The sequence below is a fragment of the Photinus pyralis genome, unplaced genomic scaffold (assembly GCF_008802855.1).
Source record: "Photinus pyralis isolate 1611_PpyrPB1 unplaced genomic scaffold, Ppyr1.3 Ppyr1.4_LG2, whole genome shotgun sequence".
Classification (NCBI taxonomy): domain Eukaryota; kingdom Metazoa; phylum Arthropoda; class Insecta; order Coleoptera; family Lampyridae; genus Photinus; species Photinus pyralis.
The window spans coordinates 10,538,153-10,556,517 of record NW_022170403.1 but is presented as its reverse complement, the minus strand read 5'-3'; the positions used below and the strand labels follow the sequence as shown (position 1 = coordinate 10,556,517).

Below are 18,365 nucleotides of genomic sequence, written 5' to 3'. Positions count from 1 at the left end.
AAAGAAACCAACCAAGATTGCTTAATGAAGCAGCTCAGGTTGAAGTTCTTGACCAATTTGCCATAAATCCCTCAATGTCCACTCCAAATTTGTGTTAAATTGTCTTAATGAATATTGACTGGCGGGTTAAGGGGGGTGGGAGGTTGTCACTCAAAACGTCATTCTGGCTCCCCCTCGATACCACCGAAACGGTTTTGCGCGATTTTCAATATCTTCTTTAGTTTGGAAAATATGGCCGACAGCAAGTTTTTAAATTGACACCCTGCATACATAATATTTTTTTATTAAAGTGTTTCCTGTACCGAGCTGTAGGTATTAGATAATTTCAAGATTTATAGGTTTAAAATTCTAAGCGACAAAGAAATGAGTACCTATCCTGGAAACCATCCCCCAATAGAATTACTTGTATGTTAACAGGAATGTACCTAATTTAATCAAGTAAAAGTGGAATACCTAGCACAAATACACTTAAATAGGTACCTATCCACATTTATAGGTTAAGTAGGTATTGCGCAGTTTGTACGAATGTTTCTGTCATATTTTAATTACGTAGCTACACACAATAACATTTAACACTCTTCATTCTTAATACAAAAGAATACTCGTATATGAAACTGAAATTCTTCTTTGTAACTTCGCAAGGCGTTTGGAGCTTCTCGTGTCCGATCAACATTTCTTGTAGGTAATTCAAGTAAATAACATGCCAACCAAAACCATTAAAACTGCACTAAAAATATGATTTAAAAAAAAAACTTGCAGAGATACGTTACTTACTTGCCAGCGAAGTTTTGAGTTTCCACAAAGATGAACTATGAACCCTTTTCGGACGTACGATTTTTTTCAGCTCATTTGAATGTTGCCCAATATTATAATGAGCAAAAGGTAGAGTCAAAGTAATTTAATATACTGAAATGAAGAAATTCAAACACATGATATAGGTTAGGTATCTAACTTACTCTTAAACTTTGTTTTTAACTGGGACTTCAGCTTTTTCTTTCACGCAATGTAGTTAATATATATCAGTTAATTAATATACATGGCCTTTTGAAATATCATTAGACGATGACGTAGGTAAATACGGACCTCCAAGTTTTACACGTTGTTTTCTAAATAAATTGCGAGTGGCGCCACCTAAGCCTAACTAACAAGCGAAGAGTTATGAAGAGGGAGAGAAGAAGTCATTATTGACCGCGAGAATTTACTTCCGGCCCTGCTTTCGCTTTGGTAACATTCACTCAACGGTAATAGTCAATGGCGTCCTAACTACTAAAACCAGAAGTAATGTTTCAGTATTTGCCGCATCGCATAGCTCACAAAGGTTATGTTTCTAGTTATATATTCCGTTTCATTGAAATGTGTATTTCGTCAGCAGTGCGTACACAATTTGAGTCTTTATCTTTATTGCAATAGGTGCATTTGTAATGGACGAATGCTTGAAAATCAAGTGTTGAACTTGAAGCTTCTTTTTTGGTAACTTGAAGTCCATTATTTCCTCAAAATGGGAAGTTTTGAGGTTAGAAGAAACCGAAAGAACTCAAAACCGCTCCCATGCAATTTAATTGAGTGTAAAAGGGGAGGGGGTGTACCTACTGTAGAAGGTAATGGTAAGAATTGAGGAGAGCATGATGACGTAAGTCGAAACATGTACCTACCTAGTGCTCCCCCTCCCCCTTTTTACACTTAATTAAATTGCATGGGGGCGGTTTTGAGTCCTTTCGGTTTGCTCTAACCCCATTGAAGCTTCTTTCTGTACAAATTAATAATTTTTTTGCTAAAAGGTTTTCCAATTAAAATTTGCTATATTTTCGAAGAAGTATATAATGTCATTGAATACTTAATTTTTCACTTGTAATGTTCCTAGGGGGGTCTATCAAGCCGACACGGAAAACGTTGACTTACCCTATACTTACGGTTGGCAACTCTGGCAAAAACTACAAGCAGGGCCACCTACCTTTCAAGTCGAAACGATGGTAGTCTCGCGGCACTTTTGAATTTGGATGACAGTCGGCTCGATATGGGTGGCAGGAATGGACTCCTACGTTGTGTAATCGGTTCTTTTATGTGTTGGGACGTGAGACATAATCGGGAAGGGAATTAAATAAAAGACAGAACTTTTGTGCGTAAGAAATGACAAGATCAAATAAATATATTAACGCACACACAAGACCATGCCAGGGAAACCTTCTACGGGACTAAAACCCTGGCACAGGCCACAATACATGAAATAAATCACCTACAGCAATAAAATGCAAGAGAAAATATACATAAATAAAACATCTCAAATTGTATGATAAAAATCAGATAATCAAATCAAATGCAATTAAACAAGTTCATAAAAACAAAATACACATGACATCATAAATGCAGTGGAAAACATGATAAATCAATTCAGTAGAAAAACACATCAAAATACCTGTACGATCAATTGAGCTAATACAACTCGTAAAATAAATAAATTGCATGTACATAGGAAACATGTAAATGGTGTGGCTCTACTCCATCCTTTAGTTAACATAATTTAATTTAACATGAAAAGTACATGTGAGAATGCCATTGGTCAATAGCAAGTATTCAGGTGAAAATCGATTATCGCTCAAACAGAACATATTTTAAATAGAGGAAATGTAAATGAGAGGGCCCCCACTCGTATTGCTAAGATGTTAAGAACTACAATCCGCACGAGACGAGTAGGCAACAGATACAGCGACAGATCTAACTGCATTAGGTACCTACTCCACGGAGACAGAATTACCCTCTCGCACACACAAACATCGAAACATCAAATACAAGAGCCCCCCTTCGTATAGCTAACGCACAAGAACTGTAGCGCGCCACGAAACAGAAAGTAACAGATACAGCGAACAATCAAACTGTATTAGGTACTTCCCTCACGGAATAGTTACGGGTCAATCGAACAAAGCAACATCACACCGATAATCAACTCCTCATGAATAACAGAAGTAAATACTTAATTAAACAAAATAATGGCATAATCATCTGTACAGTATTACAAACAGGATTCATCTAACGGTACACGAAACAAAGGCATGGAGTACGCCATGATTCAGATATCGTAGTTTATGCAAAATCAGCAAAATGTAAATATCACATCGTGGCAAGAAATTCAATGATTAAATATCTAGTACAAGAAAGAATAAAATGGTTACTACCTGTAAATACATCTTCAAAACACCACCACCAAAAATAATCAAGAATAATAAAAAACCGGGAAAGCGTGTGCCTTCCGTCGACCTCGCCGCCATCTTCTCCCCATTCTCCCCTAGCTTCGTTACCAAAATCCCCTAGTATTTGGCATCTGCGCAAAACGGTCGTTGGTTAGCAGCAGCGGCGGAAATTCGTCAACAAGGTTTGGGCCTTGCAGAGTGTGGGGTCCTGGGTACGCCGAGCCAGACTTTGCATACAACAAGAAGGTGATAACTTCGAACAACTTTTGTAAAGATACCTACTAAAAAATAATTGAAGAATGAAGAATAGACAATGCTAAATAAGTAGCAGATTGCTAGATGTGCACACAGTTTAATCGTTTAATAATAAAAAATAAAACATTTATTATCTCGCTTATTAAAAACTTTTACTAAGGTGTTTTGGGTTTTTTCGACTCCTTTTGAGCTGTACTACCCCCCCTTAAAAGGATAAATAGAAGACCGTAAACACCCTGTACAGAGCATATTATATTTTTGTTTCAGCTGTAAACGTGTGTTGCCTAACCATCACGGTGGATTATCACACACTCAACGATAATATGCAATCCACAGTTATAATATATACTACTCAAAGTATGAAACGTATTGAGAAAGTTGTTTCTCATGAAATTTATACGTATTAACCTATAACAAAATTACCACAAAATCCAAAACTAAATCTGGCAACTAGGTTTTGCACATTGACAGGAAAGTATAATTTTGTATAAAATGGACATAACCGAATGAGTGACAGCACATATACACAGTGAATTTCATCACCCTAACAAACTTCTTACTGGGACAATAACTATTGAACAGAGTATAGTCGTATTGTTTTTTTCAAAATTGGCGGGTTAAGTTTAAAGATACATTAGCCATGATTTTTATGTGATTATTATTCGGAAATATTATTCCTGTTGAATATATCTAAGCAATTGTCAGTAATGAAGCTACTTAGATATTCATGTCCACTCGGACTTAAAAAATCAATGATAATAATAAATTTCCCTAATCGGACACGACGCATTTGTGAATGTTACTAAGTAGGTACTATGCAAGTCGATGAGATCCCATCAATTGTTGTTTCGCGTTGGCTCTTGGCTATGAATTTTTAGCGCATTTTTGAAAAAATACGCTATCATATACTTTATGGCTGGCTGTCCGGCTGCGATCTCAGCAATTAAAATAGATAGAGGCCTCAAATTTTCACTAAAAGCTTTCTGCTATAGTGTAGAAGTGCGGGCTCTAGTCTATTTTGAGTGAGATTGCTTGTGAGATCGATAGTTTTAAACTTTGCTTATAAAATACTGATATGTATTACCAAAAATGCGCTTTGATCATGCATATGCTGATTTACAACTCTTGTTTACTACTTTAAGAGTTGATTACACCCCGTGAATCTCATTGCAACTCGATGAGACTAAGACTCTATGCTGTTCTTTCGCATTGGGGTACACAATTTTATTGCTAAGTGTGAATGTGTCCTTCTGATTGTTAGCATATGAAAAACCTTTAGTTGTATAATTCCGCACGCCTATGATCATTCAGGACTCGTGTATTCGGGATCTATAGAGGCTGTGATTTTCTGGCCTATACATGTACAAATATTACTGTGTTATTTATCTCTGGGTATTAACGATCATACATTACAAAACATGTTTAAATTAATAGAGAGTGTTCCAAACCAAAATAAACATTCTTAAGGAAAAAATTATTTGTAGATGGATATTCCTTCTCTATTGCAATGAGTAGGAAATGATAGACAAAGGAAATATTATTCTGCTAGTCAGGTAATTACTACACGAAATTGGATAGCAAAAAAGATAACTTCCCTTGCTTTATAAAAAGAGCAATTAATCAGCTGTCGAGAAAACTACAAACAAATAATGAATAACGTCTTCCAGTTGCAAAACTAATTTATCGTGTTTAATTTATGGTTCTCTGTAGATATAAATAAAGCGTGTACATATCGTTTTTTAGCTACAGTTTAAAAAATAACCGGCTTATTACAACTTTTAGTGCGGAGAAAATAATACCTAGCTTTTACACTGCTTGCATTTCATCACAAGTTCTAATGAACATAAACAGAGTGTAACAATTAAAGTTTTAATCTTGAAATGTCTAGAGACGCTGTCCTTTATTTAGAAATTAATTTTAATAAATGAGCAAATGGAAGTTGCGTAAGTACCTACTTTGTTTGAGGGCACAAATTGCTTCTTAGATTTCAACAGTTTGAAAGCTTTTTGTGAAGTGATGATATATGTGGTACAAAGCCATTACGTTTTGATGTCAATTAAAGCAAACCAAAACTGCACAAGAGTTTGTGCTCCATCCTTATAAAACGCAGCGAATCAAATATGGACGTTAGCAATGAAATCAAGAATAAAACTTCGATCACGAATACTCTCGCGAATACTTCTAGTCAAGTCATATAAAATATTCGAATGACAAAAAATACCGCCTAAGTATAGATTTATTTTATGATTCAATTAGGTGTACATGCGTTGAGGTAATTAAAATTCATTTTTTTGCATTATTTTATTAACCTTTTTCCGAAATGTATCCTTGCCACGATCCGAAATGATCGATTCTTTTCTGGTTGGACTCGAAAGAGCTTTTTCCAATTTCCTTATTCTGTGCAGTGTACACAAAGGACGATCTAAACCTACTCGTATACAGTTACTCTATGCTTAATATTTTGCTATGGCTAGCACAGATACCACCCGCACACCTGCGTATGCACGATTCTGCCCTTTTATGTCTAAGAATATGTGTCCCAAATTTGGTTCCAATCGGTTCAGCCGTTTAGCCGGAAATGAGAGTACAGACGGACCGATCGACCGATCATCGAGGTGTTGTTTGATTCGGATTCCTGATGTTTATAAACGTGTACCTATTACCACAGATTAAAATACTCTGTCTGTGCTATTACCGTAAAAAAAGTGGGGGTAATTTTTTACCCTAATGCAATATCTCCTTACTAAATGATAAATAGAACGGCGAAAGGACACTGCGTACCAGCTGCTCGTGCTGTACGCATCGATGTAAGAGAGTGCGCATGCGCTGTCCCCATGCATTATGCGGGTCACTCTGTAATTGAACGCAAGCCTGTTGAGGGCCTAGAACAAGAGAGGGATAATAAATAAATAAATAAATAAATAAATAAATGTGATAGAAGCGGACAGAAATGTTAATTACATTAATTTTAATTAAGGATAGTCTTTTGTTTCATTTTTCTAGGCAACCAATTTGCAATGTGTTTCTTTACAGTTTAATATCGACAAAAAATGTATTTCACTGGATAAACAGATGAGGGAAGATTGACCTTATGTGGGATCTTACAGTAATAAGGCTAAAAGCAGTAGATGTTCTATACATGTTGCATTACTGCATGTAAAAATATGGGTAATAGAGGGGATCAAGACAAGCACTTTTTCTAAATAAACCGACGGTCCAACGTGTTTCGTTTGGAAGCCACCCCCAAAGAAGTGGGGAAGTTTGGATTTCTTCTTTAATTTTTTTTCTCAGCTTTTTCTCAGCATAATAGTTAGAAAGATGGGGCCACGTCTTTGCATAGGTTTTCGGGTATCCAATTTTGAAATTTGAAAATTTTTTTTCAAAATTCTTGCCACGAAAGGGCGCACCCCTACTTGACTGTGCGAAGCAAAATTCTGATTTCGACGAAATTTGGTATCTGGGGATTTTTGAACATGAAAATCACGAATCTGGAATTAGTTTTTGAAAACTCGAAAAAAGTTTCACTGCAATTCTTGACCGGACGACGAAAATGGAGAGAATTCCACGAAATTTGTCGTGTACATACTTGATGAGTTAAGGAACAAAATTGTCGAACAGTTGTTGAATAGTTATTTATATAACAAGAGCGCGAAGTTCAATTTTGCGCATTGATACTGAAGGTATTTTGACGAGACGAAGCTGAGTCAAAATATCAGTCAAATGCGCGTAATAACTTCGCGCTAGCGTTATATACAATATTTTTTCTACAAATGAACCGATTGTTAATTAAATTTGCCGTTTAAGTTCAACTTTGTTATGTGCGCGAAATACTATTTTTCACTGTTGACGATTTCGCGCACGTTGTCAAGATCAACCTTACTTATTAATTAACCGTTTAAAAATGTAGTACTTCGCGTTTCGAAATTCGTCAGAAAATGACAGGTTTTTTTGACAGTTGTAGAAGAAATAACTTTTCAAACAAAAGTTATATTCAAATGTCGCAAATAAGAAAAAAATAACGATTTAAGTCGATATTACGATACTTAAAAGGCATTATCCCACCACTCGCAGCCACGGACTTTTTGGAACGAATTTGCAGACTTGCATACCATGATCGACTTATCGAATTTTTTGTGATCATTTAATCATAATATCGACTTAAATATTTTAAATATTTTTTTGTTATTTGCGACATTTTCAATTAACTACATGCGATATTAGATCACTCACTAGTAGGCGGGGGACACTTTGTAACCCGAAGGCACAATCTTCATTTTATAGTATAACTTTTGTTATTTTAAAAAACTGTTCGACAATTTTGTTCCTTATCTCATCAAGAATGTACACAACTAACTTAGTGGAATTATTACAATTTTCGTTATTCGGTCAAGAATTGCAGTGAAACTTTTTTTCGAATTTTCAAAAACTAATTCCAGATTCGTGATTTTCATGTTCAAAAACCCCGAGATACCAATTTCGTCGAAATCAGAATTTTTTGCGCACCTTCATGGTAGGAATTAAAAAAAATTATTTTCAAAATCGGGTAGAGCATACCCGAAAACCTATTCAAAGACGTCCCATCTTTGTAACTCTTATGGCTGCTGAGAAAAAAATAAAAATGAAATCCAAATTTCACCACTTCTTTGAGGGTTCTTCTCAAACGAAACACGTTAGACCCTCGGTTTATTTGAAATAAGTGCTTGTTTTGAATCTTTCTATCACCCATTTTTTTCAACATACGGTCATGTAACACCCTGTATAGTAAACTATACTATACTATACCATTGAATAAAAAATTAAATTATTCAATGACTATATGCAACCCTGTGCTGTGTGTAAGCCACATACTAATAAGTTACCACTCGAAGTTATTATGTTAGTACAGGAAACACTTACGGTCATCATACCAAACGATTTTACACGAACTGTAGGTAATAGACGTATCCAAGGTTGGAATAAATGCGGTAAAATGACGTATATATCTGATCGATTGTATAAACATAATATAACCGTACTTATAATACATCACACACCACCAGCAAAAAAGGATTTTACATGTACGGCAAATATTTGCCAGCTTCAAGTTTTTGTGAAACGTCAAATAATATTAGGTATATCGAAGGCATACGAAATACGCTGTAAAATAGCAACTGAAAATAAATGTTTTAAATAACATCATCCATCACTATTGAGTACCATTCAGCAAATTTTGATTGAATTTGAAAGATGTCATACTCAGCAAAGTTAAATGCGAGCGATATAAAAAGCCAATATTAGTTGCGTGGGAATTGTGGGAAGCCTACCTTTTATTTCATAAATAAAACGGGAAATCCAATTTATTAAGGTTAAACAATTTTTTTTTGGAAATTCGATACAGTTATTCAATTTTAAGGTAAACCGGCTCCGGATGAAAAGCTGTACATGTAATGTTGTAATTTTTTGCTATCAAGTTACTTTTTGCTTACCTACCAACCTATTTTAACCGGCGAAGTTAATGGATTTTTGACTTTTTTGTTTCATACTAGTTACTACTATTATTTCCAGGATCGAATTTTTACTGTCATTTACACGTTAGGTGGTTTATCATTTTTAAATAGCGCGGGCTGCAGTGAGTGCATAATTCACTTATTTCAATAGAAATGTATGAATAGCATCATTACTTAGTAAAAGGATCGGTGGACTTTTCATACGGAATAGAAGTATTTGGTCGCTCTAAAATCATCGTAACCGTTATAATAGCTTTCTGGTGGTACATCGTTAAAAGGAAGTTTTTACATCATACGTTACATTGGTCACTGATTTCTCTTGTTTAATTTTAACCGGACTAGTTCAGATCTACGAACTTGAAAATTTAGACAAACGGCGGAACTCGGGTCGTTGTGTCACGTTATCTTGTAACCTCCTCGGTTCAGCCGACACGGTAAATAGTTTAAAATTCGTGTACTTTTGCGCTCTGTCGGAAGATGTCGAATAGTTTCTTATTTTTACTGTATATTATGCAAAAAGCCCCTCCCAACGCAAAGGAGGTTTGCTTCTAGATGAAACACGTAGACGTTCTTCAATGTATATCTTGGTAGCTTAATACTGTAACGTAAATTTAATTGCGTGATTTATTTATTTACAATTAATTTACAACGAATTTATAACAGTCTGATTAATTTATAATGGTTAATTATTATTTATCTCTCACAATTTGTGACATAACACAAGCGCATCGATGGTGACTATCTCAAAGCACAATTCGATTTGCGGTCTTTCGCGAAAGTTTTCGAACGCTTCCGAACGCCCTCGAATATTCTAGAACAAGCGCGTCATAATTCCCGGAAAGCATGCGTCACATCCGCCTTAGTCTCTAATCGCCGCTAAGCTTGTATGGCGCCTCGATGTCTATCGGGATTTCTAGAACATTCCTACAATATAATAGTTTTAGAAAAAAATGTGAAAGTTTAGCGTAGACAAACAAATGTGTTTTGTAGGGTCCGTAAATTGGAGGCACATTCACGGGATTAGGTGGATTGGTTAGTGTGCTATGTTTGTTCCGTAGAAAGTTTTCCAGCAAAACATTGTATCGTTTTGAAGTATTTCGATTTTTAGATGTTCTTCTAACTTCGCACACTCTTTTAGCACGTGATCAAGTTCGTTTGTAGGCTCGGGGTTTTGTTCCGGAAAACTCTGGCTTTTCTACAGTCTTGTAGTAGTTTCTTTTTGTGATTTTTGTGATCGTTGTCAACCAATTCTTTTATTTGAAGTAGTACAAAAACAAGGTAAATTAAACACATAATAGGAGATAATTAGGTTTGCTGCCTAATTAAAATTTTGGAAATGAACAGTTTTTTTCATTTACAATCTACTCACACATTTAACAAGAAATAAATTTTCAATAAATTAAAGAATTAAAAGCTGTTGTCATTTCGAAACCTTTATACTCAAAGAGTGATTCAAGGAGTGAAATAATCTTAAGAAACTGTGGTTAAATGGCTACTAAACTGGATAGGGGCTACATCAAAACACAGACTTGTGGTATAGGTCAGATGTGGTGAGGTACGTATACGTACTCACGGATAAGTGGCAGTACTCAAGACGGATTTGCTGCGGAAACGCAAACTGGTATTAAGTGTTGAAATAGCTTGCGGTCTACAGAACCAAAGTTTAAGGTCCAATTGTGGCCTCACTGACAGCTGTAGTAAACCTTTTACAACTATCCTAAACCACCACAAGTTCCTTTGAAATACTCAAATTTATATTTATGTTCATTATAAAAAAAAACTTACATGCGATAACCAATTGATCTCAGATTTTGCATACGCATGCCTTTGGTGGTGACAAGTAAAACTTTTAAAAATCGTTCAATAAAAGGCCAAGCGATGCTTGAGAAGTAAATACAATAAAAGGAAAGTGCTGGGAATCAGATGCTAACATGCGGAAAAGTTAAGTTTTGAAGAAACTAATAAATAAATAAATGAATAAATAAACTATACCTCAAAATGGATACTGTTCATTTTTAGCGCCTTTTTTAATAATTAAAAAATGCGTTATTGTTTGCGTTTTGTCCGTCCGTTTGTTCGTCCGTCCGGAGTCCGGACCCACTTCTACTTTTACGGGAATGGTCCTAGAGTCTTGGAATTTTTTGCAATACTTAGCCTGTTTCAAAGATGCTTTTCATATGGTTAATTTATTTAATTCTTTGCCATTTAATAATACATCTGCCTTCTCTGCTTTTGTATTCATACGAATGTATCATGCTTTTTTGTTTAAACAACAATGTGAGAATTTAAGTTAATTGTTTTTCTGACAAACCCATTTTTACCCAATTTTCAAACTTGAATTCTAAATGAACAAGAATTATAGTTTGGATCCAACAGTTTAAATTATTCAATTATTTAAAAACAACTTGGACATTTATGTTTCTGTTTAAATTATTGTTATTTTTATATTCGTGTTTCTCTTTGCAATGTTATCTGTGCAAACCACGCTTAGTTTTATATATGGGTTAAGTGGTAGAACAGATTCGCATTAGGATCTGAACTTCGCCCTTTGCACCTCATCATGACGTGATTTATTTATTTATGTTTTCTAATGAGTGCAATAAAGTAATATTATTATTATACCTTGAACGTGTGCCAGCCGGTCATCAAATTTCGCTGTCTCTAGGGGAGGTCCCCCATGAATTATTTCCTGAGATACTATTTTTGAAAGTAAAACGTGCGTAACTTGTGACAACCTGTTGGTGCCAATTAAAATTTTTGAAAAGGGGTGGGGTGGCGGAGGTGAACACACGTTCTACCCTTCATGGTATTCTAATGAAAGGTCTCAACGACAGGAATTAATTTCTACGAACCATAGTCCTCTTCGACCTCATATCTTAATCGGATATAAATAATTCCGTATATCTCAAGAACAGATTGTCAGAGGAGAGTACTCACAAAAGGCGCCTGGAAGAATATATCTATTGGTGATGTTAAAACAGCGAATATCTCCAAAACGGTTTGGGGGTGTATATGAGTTGTCTGGACGAGACATAATCTATTGGTGAAGTCGAAGCGAATATCTTGAACACGAAGTGTTGGAAGAGGAACTCAGGGGCAAGTGGCACGTCAGGACGACACATCTATTGATGATGTTAAAACTTAATTGGGAAGATGTCGAAAATGTTGGAGGAAGGTGCAATATTTGGGAGAATTTCTCTAAGGACTTAATTCTTTTTGCATTATATAACGTATATTTTTAATGTATGCCAGACGACCTTTAAATGTTTATATCATTATATGTAAAGAGCCCCCTCCCAATTAATCATTTACCAAGAAAGAAAACATCGATAAATATAGCATGCTAATATAAAAGCAACAATTAACTAAGCTATTTCGGTTTTAAAAAATGCGCTTTATCTGCACAAGAGTTGGGCACAATTTATACATGTTTTTTATGCATCTAGTGTTCCTCTGTGTCCTCTGAAAGGAGTTTTCCGTGACGTTACTTACAATATTTGCAATGGGCAGCGTGAATATTGGCTTAACGTTTTAACAACTTGCCATAATACGTTTAATTTCAAATATGAAAGAATGCGCCTCCATCTCCATGCAAGAGTTGGTAATAACACTGTTTAACATTATGTTGTTTATGAAGTCATATGAAATCGCTTTCCTTAATCGTTATTACGTGAGGGTGCAGTAACAGATCGGGTGTGTGCGGTAAAGGGCAAATTTTGTAATCGCGTTGAAAACTAAGCCATACCGTCGGATTTATTAAAACCGCAACTTTAATAATTCAGCACTGAAAATGCATGACAAGCATTGTACAAAAGCCGACCTCAAAATTCTAGCCAGTGTCTAAATCATGATTGAATTTAATGGGACGCTGTGCTCTGAGTTACAAGTTGGTCATTTCATATACTAACATAATAAAGCGTATTACTTCTGTATGTGAGGAAGAAAGGAAATTGAGTCATTAATCTAGATCTGTAATACCGGTCATTTATAAAATGTCCCTATTTGCGTGTCCTTTGTCAAACGCGTTCTTAAGGATGTCATGTTTTAATTGAGTGGAACTTAACATTTACGTACATTTACGTACGAGGGCTGTTCCGTATTTTATACATGACAGGTGTATATGAAAATGATGTGCCAGATCTAATTCTTGATAAGTTAAAATTTAGATGTTTAATAAAATACAAGCATCTTCTGCATACGAGTCTGCATAGAGACTGTTGCATCATCTATAAACTATAGGTTGGTTGGAAACCCCTATTAAGTATTGCCGTGTATACCGGTCCGTAGGCCAAAAAGACCGTACCCAACACCTAACAAAACCTAGCTAGCTCAAATTCTTATATTTCTCGGGACAAAACTTCTCCCCAGCACAGAGGAGGAATTCGACTCTTTTCTTAGATAGTGGGTTAGACCAAATACCTTAAATTCCAAATCAATCTAATCTCGAATCTAATATTTTTGATTAAATAAAATGGACCTTGGGCAAGTATCCAAGGAAAACAGTAAATTAAAGGGAATGAAATCGTTCGAAAGACAAACACAGAAATTAATGTGAGAATTACAAATTTGTTTTAATGGTTACACAATAAAAAAAAAACAACAAGGAAAACAAACAATTATTACAAAGAAAAAAACTACAATTAAAACTTAATCTTATTTACATTCGGTACATGTCCAAAACTGCTAATCCCAGTACGTTACACACAAAAAAAACAACAAAATTCAAATTTACACAAAACAACACTCAAGTCGGCGCCGACACACCTTAGTGACGCACTTTTCTGAAGGTCTAAACTTCCAAAAACTGCCGCAAACTCGGCTTTCCACTCCGTAAAACGGAAACTCTAAACTTCCAAAAACTGCTGGCCTCTACACAAATCCAAACTACTGCGGTAACTCGCCGAAGCGAAATAAACAAACTTCACTCAACAAACTTTAAACTTCAACAAAATGTGGATCTGCTCTTAACTCGCAAGACGCTGATTTCAAATTTCCAAACAAAGAAACGTAGTTATGCGTTGATTCTGGCAAAAAGCCCTTCCTCTTCTCAGTCCGTTCTATTTAAGGTGGAAACCCTTCTTCCAAAATTACAAATTAAAACAACCAATGATAAGCAGTTGCCAACAGAAAATATCCCCCCTAACTTACGTTAAACCAGAGGTAGAAATTATTTTTATAATCAATTTTTAACCGACATTAAGAGATAACACAAAATTAAAATACTAGGAAAAATAGAATTTTCTATCTTTTAATGAAAAGGCGATAAATAACATCCACCTGTCAATTAAATTAAGCGTTTACAATGATAACAAAATAAAAGCGATATAAAATTCTCAGAAAACTACGTTAAATAAAATCAAAGATGAGATTAAAATGTAAACAGTACAAACCTTGGCCTCTTTTTCGTAACAATAATTTCTATTGATGTACTTAACGAACGATACAAAACAAAAATTTAAATTATGAAAATTAATTACACGGAAACCGCCCTTGTCCATTCTAGTTAAGAATCCCAAAATTTCGTCCTGCCAGACGAAATATCACAGCAGTATATTAGAAACACATTCCTCATACTTCGAATCATTTGATACATTAGTTAAATATTTGTCGGCACATATCGATGCACCCTACATCATCTTATCACACCTGATAATGGCATTCGATTAGAAACAGTTTGGTAATATGTTTTGGTGTGTAACGGTCAATCGTTTTATCACTTGATTGTAGCGATATGCTGCAAAATAGGAATAAGCTTAGGTAGCATATCCGCCACCAAGAGTTCTCTGCATGGGATGACAACGTAAAGTTTGTTTTACAATTCAAGTTTCTCCGGTTCGGAGGATATAATTGGATTCATTAGTACGTAAGTGGCAGCCATGTACTTGTTTAGGATGTTACCATTCAACGTTGAATCAAGTTAATTGTTGTGGATTTCTCATTTTGGGCTCCGATTTAAATTTCAAGTAGCGGAAATTCCCAATTTAACCTTACGTCCACATTAATTTTAGGGCTTATCAACATTACTCTTATCAAGACCAGAGGGCGGCCATTTCGTTATGGGAATGCAAGATCAACTTTTAAATGGGTCAATCGGTCAATCCGAATAACTACTGACTCTGGAATTAAAATGATTTAGTAATTATTGGATAGTTTCTTCTTCATGGGACATATAATTAGGATTAATTAAACTGTTAACGTACTTGTATTGTATAATCTCACCAGTACTTCAATCCTTGATCGAATTTTGTTTTGCTGTCATATTCTAATTGGATATTTTAGTCTCCTTCAGAGTACTAGCAACAATAATCTCCATTTATGTTACGTTCCGGTTTTGGATTTCACAAGCAAGTTAGGACTCTTCCAATTAATGTCGGGCGTGCAGACTCGAAGTACCGGTTTTGCTTTAGTAATTGTTTTTTTAGAAGTTGAACAGAACGTATCGTTACGTTTATTTATTATTTATTTCAAAGGATAAGGCTCCTCTGTAGTCAATTTGTATTTCAATGTTATTGCAATTGGTTAGACCACCAACAATACACATCTCTAGACGATGTACCTACTCCTTGAGTGAGACCAACGATGTATCTCTATCCTTTCCAGTTTTGCATATTCTCTTCATTTATTGTTAAACACAATAGACCATGTATAATGGTCAAGGACTAATATTATGTAAACAAGTTTAGCGAAAAGCTGTACAATATTTGAATGGAGGTGCACAAATGCCTATTTCTTTTACTATTGAGTAAATTACTTACTCAATGCATTTATTGCATTTTTCTATAATGACACCTTCTGTAAATTACCTGGTTCTTAGGTCATTAGTGGACTAGATTAGCATTGTTTGTTAACATGTTTAATTACCCCTTTATTTCCTGTGAGTTTTTCTAATCAATTTTAATGATTTATAGATTTTTATAGTTATTAGATAGACATGTGCATGAATGAATTCACTTAGGACTTAGGTATGGTAGAACCTAATAAACCGGCACTTCGAACACCTAAAATAAATCTCTTTATTTTCTTATACAATAAGGGTGAAGAACAACAAAAAATGTATTTTTTTTATAAAAATGGTAGCTAACATTTAAAATTCTGTTACAATGATTAAAAGTATAACATATACCGATTTTTAAATAAATCTTTTCAAAAAATAATAATTGTACATTTAGCGTTATACTTATTTATATTTATGCACAACCCATGTAGAATTTTTCCGAACATCTTATATGTGCAGCAAGATGACTTTTTTGTCCTAAATTGAGAATTCAGTTGTAAAATTTGTTGATTCCGCGGTTGATCCTCTATTTTCTGAGAGGCAAGATCCGAGATGATATCAGTTCATATTCGCTAAGTTGATGTGAAGTTTGTGGGATTCCATCATATTCTCAAACGGAAAAAATAAATAGTTGAAATTTTTTAGAAGTGGGAGAATTTTTTTACCCACCACTAATTACCGGGAAAACCCAAAATTTCACCCATGTTTTGATACAAATATTCATTTTCGTGATGTCTCACTACCTTGACTTGACATGAGCAAAACAATGACACTTTTTTAAATAAATTTGTCAGTGTCGCCTATTAGTTATCGTATCCCGCTTAGAAATTTAGCTAAAAAGGGGAATTGGAACATTTTTTGTAACAGTTAAAATGAACAAGTGCAATCGAATTTCTTTGAAATGGTAGGCTCAGAATGTGAAAACTATTGGGCGCAACTTTCTTGCCAATTTATATGTAAAAATCGAAATTTGTCGTTCCTTTATTGTTTTGATAAGCGGATATTCCTGATATCTGATCATATTGAAAAAATAAGTAACACTTGCCTCTAAGTCTCGACTCGAATTGTGATACTGTGCTACCCGCTTGTGTGGTGGTCATGCGTTAGTCTAAAAAATCAAAACGGTGCCACATTTCTACACAAGAACAAATTTGCGGCTAAAATGGTTCTAATTACTGGTACAGTCGTATTCCGCCTAGGGGTTTAGCTAAAAATTGGGCTACTATTTGATACCTTCCTAAACAAATTTCTTGAAGCATCCTGATAGAATGAAAAAGGTTTTAGAAATCAAAAATTATTTCCAATGTACCTACAATAAATATGCATTTAGTACACTTTTCGTCTTGGGAATATGTGACATTATGATTCACAAATCAACATAGTCCAGTCAACCTGTGTTTTTAGTGGGAAAAAAATAGTATAAAGCTAATTTTTTCCTCATCGACTACTACCATTTAGACAAGTGTTTAGCCAAAAGTCCCCGCCTCTACCCCCCTTGCTTTCCCCCCTGTGCCACCCTAAACATGAAAAGTGTAGGGGTTTCGTAAATCGCGTCTCTCTCGATTACTAAACAACATATCGGACTGCAATTTGTTTTATTCTCTTTGCTATAACATTGTCTACAAATAAGTTTCAGTTGACTTTCGTCGTAACTTTTACCGTTTGTTTGTAATTCGTATGAAAAGGTAAAAAGTGGTATATTTTTCGACACGTATTTTTACTTTTTGTAGCAGAAGTGTTCACGCCGACATTTTATCAAAAAATGTTTCTTACAAAAGTAGCTCCCATTATTACCTTTAAAATGATATGAAATAGTACTTACTTTGTTTAAGAGCCTGCGAGATTCAGCCGGTGTAAGTACAGAATGCGTACCCAGTCGTGGCGGGTTCCGTCGAGGTGGGCCCGGCGGCGCGGCGTTGCAATGCTAATATTGTTGTATAGTGGGTGTTTTTTTAACTTTAATGTACACTATTGCATTTTCTCTAAACTAAACCCAACGAATCTCAGTCAAACCTAAATTCCACCCTTTTTAAATTTGTGTCAAATATTAATTAAGTCCTTGTATAGGTACAGCTATAAAACGTATTGTAAATAGTTTTTTGTTTGAAAATGCATATTTTGTTTATGTTATTTTAGAAGAAAATAATTGCGGTATCTTAATTTGAAGTAACAAATATTTTCTGATTATTCACATTAAAAACTAAATTGGTGTTGACCATTTCCGATTTCCTGAACTTCCATGACAAGTTCTTCATTTTCCTCGACTCCATTCCATTTTTGAATTTGATAGATGCTCGATTAGCGTGTTGTTCAGCAGCTCCAGATGTTGCAGGGAGGGATGCGATGTTAAATTTGGATTTTAATGACATTTTTGCAACAGCTTTAAGTTACATTGAATATCTACTGTCATTCAGACATGCAGACCTTGTGCATCGATATAGTTTCAAGAAAAAAGCCTCTCCTACCTCTTTGAGAATATTTGTGTCTGCCTGTTTTTCATAAAACTGTTAAGCTTTTGTGCGATCATTTGATGAACTTAGCAATTTGTTCTCGTTGATTTTGCCTTTGCCGAATAAAGAAGACCTGGTATCACATTCTGTGATAACATAAAAAAAATAATATCACATCCTTCATATCACCAATCTCTTCACGGGTCTTGTTGAT

General features: G+C 34.9%; 2 long non-coding RNA genes across 2 annotated transcripts; both read right to left on the bottom strand.

Annotated features, from left to right (window-relative positions):
• Positions 1-636: 636 nt before the first annotated feature.
• Positions 637-1,400, bottom strand: LOC116163089. The gene is made up of 3 exons (XR_004143667.1): positions 957-1,400; positions 775-906; positions 637-727 (listed from the first exon to the last, which is right to left on the bottom strand). It is a non-coding gene; the product is annotated as an uncharacterized LOC116163089 (long non-coding RNA).
• A 4,552-nt stretch (positions 1,401-5,952) lies between these two features.
• Positions 5,953-14,030, bottom strand: LOC116165186. The gene is made up of 3 exons (XR_004144098.1): positions 13,588-14,030; positions 6,136-6,322; positions 5,953-6,075 (listed from the first exon to the last, which is right to left on the bottom strand). It is a non-coding gene; the product is annotated as an uncharacterized LOC116165186 (long non-coding RNA).
• Positions 14,031-18,365: the final 4,335 nt, after the last annotated feature.